This window comes from Papaver somniferum, chromosome 2 (genome assembly GCF_003573695.1).
Source record: "Papaver somniferum cultivar HN1 chromosome 2, ASM357369v1, whole genome shotgun sequence".
Taxonomy (NCBI): Eukaryota; Viridiplantae; Streptophyta; class Magnoliopsida; order Ranunculales; family Papaveraceae; genus Papaver; species Papaver somniferum.
In genome coordinates, this window is record NC_039359.1 from 3118159 (window position 1) to 3127141 (window position 8983).

The 8983-nt window shown below is 34.9% G+C and overlaps 1 long non-coding RNA gene across 9 annotated transcripts; it reads right to left on the minus strand.

Annotated features, from left to right (window-relative positions):
• Positions 1-1434: 1434 nt before the first annotated feature.
• On the minus strand, positions 1435-8419 carry LOC113346680. Of its 9 annotated transcripts, none has more exons than XR_003358597.1 (8): positions 7863-8359; positions 7493-7652; positions 5531-5604; positions 4705-5223; positions 4546-4632; positions 4392-4451; positions 2057-2971; positions 1435-1767 (listed from the first exon to the last, which is right to left on the minus strand). It is a non-coding gene; the product is annotated as an uncharacterized LOC113346680 (long non-coding RNA). The 9 variants fall into 9 exon arrangements; XR_003358595.1 differs by having other exon boundaries at positions 1463-1767; positions 2027-2971; XR_003358594.1 differs by lacking the exon at positions 1435-1767 and adding an exon at positions 8371-8419 and having other exon boundaries at positions 2531-2971; positions 7863-8272.
• Between the last annotated feature and the right edge of the window lie 564 nt (positions 8420-8983).

Consider the following 8983-nt stretch of genomic DNA (forward strand, 5'->3'; position numbering starts at 1 on the left):
AAGAAGAAGAAGAAAAGGTCAAGGGCATGTTTGTCTTTTTTTAAAGTAACAAAAGCTAAATTTACACATTATTATTTGGCTTGGGGTTTTTGTCCCAGTTTTATTTGAAACGGTTTTTATTTGGTAGAAATAATATGACCGGTTTTTTCTTATCACTAGTTTGTTCACCTAGGGGTTTTGTCACTAGTTTTGTTTCTATAATGAAGAAATTATAAACCACCAGTCCCTCGATTGCTAACTCGTCTCAGTCGGCTCACCAAGTTTCTCAGCTAGATAGTCTCGTTGTAATATTACTATGGAGAGATTCGTTTTATCCACGGACCGAGCCCGTGAACTTCGTAAAGATCTTGGCCCAGATTGGCAATATTGGAGACCACTAAGGATCAAGACATATTTCCTAATATATCCAACATTTGTAAAACCCTAGTAATTCTTATTTTAGTTATATATTGTGTTAATTTCATAGATATAACCTTCATAGGTTTAATCTGAAAAAGCAAAAATTCTCCTCTCTTTATTTCCGATGCTCTTCTTTTAACCGGTAAAATCTCTAGTCTCTTTAACATTTTATGATTACATTTCTGTAGATTTTAATATCAAACTACTTGGCATATTTTACTGTACAATACTTAGACATTCTGCTCTGCTTGAGATTATTTTGAGATTATCACCCTATTAAGTATCACATAAGAGATTTTTACCGGAAAATGCTAGCGCTTAATAACATCCAATTCACTGAGAGATTTAGTTATCATCATTTATATGTCTATTATTTCTCCAGCTACTTTCCTGGTGAGTAACTCGGCCTTTATTCTTGTGTTATCCAACCTCCTGATCAAAAGCCTGGCATTTTTGCGAACTTCTAATTTCCTGTCTTTGTCCTCCGGTAAGATTATAACTACCTGAACTTTTAGTCTGATCTCATTGCTTGGAAATCATAGGTTGTTTAGAATTCGCTGAGAGCTATAAAACTCCACCCTGTCACCCTTTTGAGCACGATCCCGGTATAAGGGAGTATGTATGAGTTTGATATTGTCCACAATTTCAATTATCAATGTTAAAATAATCCTTTCATAGGAATGCCGGTATAAGTGTTCCTGGTCTCCCATGCTCTTTTATAAGTTTGTTTTGCATAGGAATGCCGACTCCGATCTTAATTGAGTTTGTTGTTTTTTGACGAAAGCACTTAATTGAATCAGATCTCAATTGAAAGGCATGAACATAACAGTGCAAGCAAAAGAGCAGCTCTAACACACACATACAGAGATGTTAATTACGGTACACTGGACAATCATTCATCTTGTGTACGACCAAGGCTCACTCTCCATAATAGTACTTCCATAAACCATGCAATGAGAGTGAGTTGATACCTTTCTAGGAAAAGAGAACTGAAATCACAAATATGAGAACAATAAACTCAATTCTCTTATGCTTTAAAAATAATGGCCATATGTACATCTTATTCGAAAGAACTATGACATGCCTTAGAATACCTTCTTACTTCTACATTCATTTCATGCTTAAGAATTCCGTTTTACTCAAAAAAGCGTTAAACATATTAGATACATCTCAGTCATAAAATTAAGCTAAACTGTAAATGACTTAATATGCAGTGACGATTATTAACCTGGGTTCCTAGCTGGTCAAACAAATTGAGATCGGCTAAAAGAATCTCGTTGTTAAATCGACCTTAAAAATTCTCACAGTAGGATCATCTATTCTTCTCATCTGGATGATTTTTTTTTGTTGTTATAAGGGAATGATGACCTGCAAAGCATAAGCGAAAAATAAGGGTATATTAGGTTGCTTATAAATGAATTTCACAATTTGGTATGAGGGTATATTAGAGAAGATATACAGGATTTGCAGTCACAATAAGTCAATAATCTCTCTGACCATGTTCAGCATGAACTCTAGTTATCACAGAGTATATGAGTAGTTCGCATGGGCAGGTGTGGTAGGAAAAACAATATGAGCAAGTATTGCGGTAAATTTTAGGTTAACAACATTTAGGAATTAACATTACTGAAATCTAGATTCATGACGGGATGGGTACATATATACGTGCTACGCCGGCAGGAAATGTGTAGTAGTCCTGGAACCTGTAAAACACAAAAGAACGTTATAGATATCCAAGTCAACCAATCATGCACACACCGACTAACAAAAACTTAAATTTGAACCTTCCACAAATCCTATAGCTAATAAAAGAATGCTAAAGAATGACATTCCAACACGGTCCAATTCTTATTGCAGAAGCCTAATCGATCTTAAACCATTTCAGAAAGTAATGCTGGAAACATCTTCATCTATATATCTCTTAAGCAGCAACTTGAATTGAAAAGTGGATAGAAATGCCTGTAGTGTTAGTTTCGGAAAAGTGGTGGGCTTTCATTTTTGCAAGTGATGAACTTGTGGAAACTATTGTACTGTGAACAGATCATAGACTATAATTACAGCTATTTTACTGTAATAGCTGTGAACAGATCATGAACTTGTGGAAACTATTCGCGACAATTGATTTTTATCTAACTATTTTACTTTAAAAATCTGAATCTCTATCCTAGTACAGCTTCTAGCATGTTATGCGTAAAATGGATCGGAACTTCTCAGAATGTTAATGATATTGTATCTGCTTCTAAAGCTAGAATCGTAGACTATAATTACAGCTATGGTTGCTGTGACCATTGTTTGAAATTGGTACCGCACACCATCCTTAGATCTCCACGAAAAAATGGCAGTTTCATACACATCCAAATGCCCCAAAGCCCATAAGCCATCATCAGATTGCAGGTATGCACTTCATTGATCCGACAGTGATGGGATTAGTTGACATTTGGATTGACATGGGGTCAACCAGTAGCTCATGATATAGACTGATTTTGCTTCCACACATTAGTCCGCAGGAAAATGGTTGCCTCTCTTTTCTTAAATTATTCTTAGCTGGAATTTTCCTTCACCTTCTTAAGATCTGAAATTGCAGATATAGAACCAATTAACACACAAATACAGCATAGGTATATAGACTGATTTCAGGTGAAAAGTAACAGTAGAAAATCAGTAAGCTATACTTGTGTTAACTATCCAAGTTAGGGTAAGCAGTTATAAAATTGATGAACAGAATTATTAAACCGCAGTAATTGTTCCTCCTTTCTAATACACCAATTTACCCATGAGGATTGCAACCAAATTTACTCATACGGAATTTAGGATACAAAACGAAAACGAAAAACAATCAATTAAAGAGCACCAAAAACAGATGATGACTCACAGCCCCAACCAAAGAAGAGTGGATCAGTACCGTAATTGTTGCTTGGGTACATGAACACTCTAAAACATAGAGATATATAAGTTAGAAAAAGAGTATCCCTGCAAGCTCATGATATAGACTGATTTCAGGTGAAAAGAAACAGTAGAAAAGCAGTAAGCTATACTTGTGTTAACTATCCAAGTTAGGGTAAGTAGTTATAAAATTGATGAACAGAATTATTAAACCGCCGTAATTGTTCCTCCTTTCTAATACACCAATTTACCCATGAGGATTGCAACCAAATTTACTCATATGGAATTTAGGATATAAAACGAAAACGAAAAACAATCAATTAAAGAGCACCAAAAACAGATGATAACTCACAGCCCCAACCAAAGAAGAGTGGATCAGTACCGTAATTGTTGCTTGGGTACATGAACACTCTAAAACATAGAGATATATAAGTTAGAAAAAGAGTATCCCTGCAAGCTGCAGTACACAGCCAAAGCATAAAGACGTAGAAGTTCAAACACACATGGATATACTATCGAAACTATGCAGTCTATGTTCGGGATTATAATCGTGTATAATAACGGTGGAAGTTCGAGAATATTATCGTGTATAATAACAATGATAGAACACGGCAGTCATTTGGGAGGATCTCACCAAGTAAATGTACTCAAGCAAATAACATAATTGTTATTGAAGTCTCGAGTCGACAAAAGCTGGTAACTGAATAACATTGTCATTTGAGTTCAAACACAGGATAGATACACAAACGCAAATACTTAGCAATCTAACTACCTTCATCACATGGAAAAACATAAATACAATGGCCAAAGACACTATCAAGATAACAATTGGTGAATATTGTAGGAACTGTAAACCGAAAATAGTAAGGTATGTATGCAGTGAACCTGGCAGTTTATTTGGTTCATGCTGCTTAAAAATGAGGTTTAGGACATTAAGATGTAAAACTTTTGAATACATGAATGCACAGAAGATGTAAGAAAAAAATGCAAGATTAATGATTTACAAAAATTAAGATACAAACCTTGACCTTGCCATCATATGAATCCCTAAATTAATTCGGTATACTAAAAACTGGAAAAACTCAAATTAAGAAGTATAAAAACTCAACCTCAAATTTAAGAGGAACCTGCTGATCAGCACGTTCAAAGCGAGATTAGGTTTCTGTAGCCTGACAACAAATTTGAGAGCGTAAAGTCCTGACCAATGAGAAACTATAGATTATCCAAATAACTCAATAGGCAGCAAATTAGAGAAAACTATACCTTTAGGTGCACCAAAGGCACCGGGTAGCAACAAATCAATTTCCATTCTAAGAACCGGTCCATTCTCCCTCTAAGCCTCTTCCAACCCTTGATTGAACCAAAATAGAGCTGTTGGATAGAAAGTGAGAGATAAAAAAGCAAATGAAGTTGAAATTTCACCTCTTTGAAGAAGTGACAGTGGTGGCTGCATTCAGAGCAAGGCTGTCCACAAATATAATAAGCTCATTGCTTTGTCATCTACGGGAGTCGAACCCACAACTACATGGTTAAAAACATGTGCTCTGCCAATTGAGCTAAGACAGTGGTTTAACTTAATTGCATCCTTATTGCGTAACTTGGCACGCATCGTCCATGGGATCCAACTTTTGCAGTCAAGTGATGCCTCTATGTAATGAAAGTAGAGTAACTTATTGGCAACCTAAGTTACATAAGCAAGGTATCTATAGTGGTTAAGTATATCTGCAGAACACAAATAATCAATTTGAACAAAGCAAACATTAAATGGAGAAGATGGGATATACATGGACACGGTGAACAGAGAAGATGAACTGTACATGATGGGAAGAAAAATGTACTTGTGCCGAAGAAAGAAAAAATATTGATATATTGTCTATGAAAAAATGATAGGATACCACAAATTACTCTAAGCACGTACTACCCCTGTAAGTCGTATACAACCTGCAAACAGACCACTTATAAAAGTTAGTTCCCTGCGAAAACATAATAGATTCTGTAAAGAAGAAGATAAAAGAAATAAATTAAGATATTTAGTTGTAAACCCAAATGGTATCACCATCTCGCCCATCTGAACCCAACTGATACTTCAACTGTACTTATGTATACTCAAGTTTTCTATACGAAACCCTGAACATGAACTTCTATACTATCGACAAACCAAAGGGCAAAAGGATAGAATCAAATGCTCATATGAAGGCAGTTTCAAAGTACAAAAGAAAAGGGCAACTGAACGACTTAAAGAATATACCTAACGACTCATAAAGCGACCAATCACAATATTTCCTTGCATCTAACTCGCCATGCTACGCAAACCCAATAAACCTATAAAAAGAAATCAATGCACAGACATTAAACCCTACTAAATGTTTTCAAAACTTCATTTCGAACCATGAATTTTGGCTCTTTTCAAAAAAAATTAAAAATGAAGCAACTGCTCACATTAAGCTTAAAGATTTTAAATATAAATGTTCAATTTGTTTTCGTTAAGCTTAATTTCCCCCATAATGTTGTAACCTCTTAAGCTTCGTGTTCCAAGCTAAGAACCATCTAAACACCATGAAATAGGGTAAGGGAAAGCAACTACGAAAAGGGGTCCAAAACTGAGTAAGGTTACAATCTAAAAAAGTCGGACCTCATCAAGCTTTTCAAAACCATGTCTTAATTTCAGTGAGTTTCTCTATTCTTTCTTACTGAATCTGAAACCATATGCAATACTAAAAATATATACCAACAATATCCACATAGTCAAGAAATTACAGAACAACCAATAAAAAAAAGGGATCTTTCTTTGAATTATCGCTCACTAAAACATTGAGAAACAAATAAGACGAATATGAACTTGATGGGAAAACATCAAATTATGACCTTTCACAGTCCCGAACATTATCAGATAAGAAAATATCTGGTCTGAAAAAGAAATTTTCTTTCACTTAAATTTAGATGTAGGAATATTAACACACGTGTATAGATTATTTTCATATGCTGAATTGGTTCTGGAAGCGAGGAGTTTTTTGCTAAAAAGTCTAGCCAAGTCCATCTTTTCATCCTGCAGAAATATTATTTAATTTTAGCCTTATGGCAGACTGTGCTAGTTGTAGTGCCACTATTAGATCTTTCTTTGGAACCTTGTGAGCTTGGTGGTGACAAAACTGATATCATATGAGTAACAGGATTAATAAAAGCTCGTTCACAATAGTGTTCAGAAAAGAAAAAGTCTCCATATACCCTCCCTACATGCATGACCCCCATGGGTTCAGTCCAATGGGTCTTCTTGTTTATCACAAAGATTTGTTAGGCATCCATGGAGGTAGAATCTAGTTTATATCCAAATAAATAGACGAAAAAACAAATGTTTGAACGGAACATATACACACCTTGACCTCATGGTTGAAGTAAGTACATAACTTTGTTTTCAGCTTGGAAAGCAAATGTTGGAAAGCAAAGGCAGTAAAAAGTACCGAAAACCAAACTGAGAAACTGGTTATTTAAGAATATCCAGGGGGTTCAAATTAGTCTACGGAGAAAGACAATACCCAAATTCTAGCAATTTTGAGTCGTCTCTAAGTAACAACGATATTTACTCTAAGTAACAACGATATTTAATGTTGTCAAATCCCCTGCAATGTAAAAATAAGTGGTATAAACACAGTTGCACCGATGAAAAGAAAAAGAAAAAGGGAATATGACGGAGTTTACTGCCTAAGATTCTTAAGAGTACTGTTAACCTGGTTTGTGAGAAAAGAACCCTTCACATTTAGGAGACAGGTTTCACTCGAGTAAGCTAATGCTAAGTACCACATGATTAGGATCGGCAGAAGCGCTAGTTAGTTAACAATAATAGAGGCGGTGTTCAGTACCAATAGTTATTAGTGGAGCACGTTAACAACATAGAATTTTGTTATTGTTGCCTTAAGAACAACAGAAAAATACCGAAAAACACAAATAATTAAATCAAATTACTTGTAAACCCATTTCCCACTTCTGATTAAGTGGATTTTATTCAATTTTAGATCATACTCCTGTTCAAACATTAATAGTACACATATATTCTATGCCTCAACAATATCAATCATCAATTCAAATAATGGGGAATTTCCAGTTTCTAGAAATAACTACAAACCTTGTTATGATGATGGTGTGAATTTATATGTTATTGAAATATATATGAGTAAAAAGTATCTGAAAAGATTGAAAGTTCAATTCTAAATACCTGCAACTGATTGCTAGATACAGAAAGACCTCCTCAGCAACCAATATGTCTTATTGAGACAATAAGATGCTCTTTTTGACTTCCCACATCCTCTGCTCCAACATCCCATTACCAATTTTCTTGCCTCCAAATTTGATTCATCACTTCCAACTCATTCAACCTATTCATGATTCAACTCTCACCCAATCACTATAACCAACGAATAACAATCAAAATAAAAACAAAACCCTAGTTTGGATCTATTAATTAAACTATGAAAATAATTATACCACCATAACAATTGAATAACCAATCAAAATAAAGACAAAACCCAAATTTGATCTATTAATTAGACTATCAAAATAATTAGGACCTGAATGGGTAATTCAACCTTTTGTTGAAGAAGGCTAATCCTTATTTTCTTCAGCTTTTTTCGAAAGCAGAAGAGAAATTCCAAAATCCTTCCATTCTATTACTTTCAGGTCTCCGTTTGAAGATATTATACTTCTTCTCTGATTCCCATACTTAGCAATGTAATTGAAGACTTCATCACGTCTTTCTGAATCACCGAAATTGAATTCAACAAAATGAATAATTTTGCGGAGGCAGAGGAATGGGAAAAGAACGGCAGAAGGAGAAAATCCCCAATCGCAAAGGTTGATAAATCAAAATTTTCTTAGTGTTAGATCGGGGAACATAGTTATTAACGAAGGCAGGAGAATCGGTAATGATTTAGGAACCAATAAATAAGGACGGTATTAAACAGGGTTTCATTTAACAATTCATTGGTTTACCTCCAACCTGGAAAACATGTATATAAATCACATACTGTTAAATACGGTTTCAATTAACATTTCTCTTTTTTGAGTGAAGGTTTTCAAGAAAATGAGTACGTATACCTGTAAGTGGGAGGATTCCTTTTTATGGTAAACACGGCAGTGATGATTTCCGTATATAAAACAAATCGACATTAACTTTGAAAATAACGTGCCTCTTTCGTAGCCGTATAATGACTACCCATCCGGAGCATCCCGACCTTCGGATCGGGTCTACATTAAACGTCGTCCATCTGATAGCTTTTGTCATCACGGAGACAAACACCATACCTTTTTATAACAATGATGAAATGCACGCTTTTAGGTTTGTTAACCGCACCCAAACGTGTACATTGTTGGTTCACAATAGTTAACCACAAGGTTAGCCATATGAGCATTTCATACCAACCATATTCTTCTTCACCATAACTAGTTCAAATGACTCAAATGAACTTACTGTTTGTTGACCATAATTAATGAACCCAGTTACCATAGGGAGCATATCGTGAATATCTATGAATAATTTTAAGTTTCTTTCTCTTGTTTAGTTAGAGAGTTGTTCAATTGCAAGGAAATGTTATGTACTACACAAGACACAATCGAAGTAAAAACGATTTGATTCACTCGAATCGGTTCATGAATTTTATAGCCACGGTTTGTAAGTTGCATTCCTTAGTCTTTATAAGTTTAAGTTCAA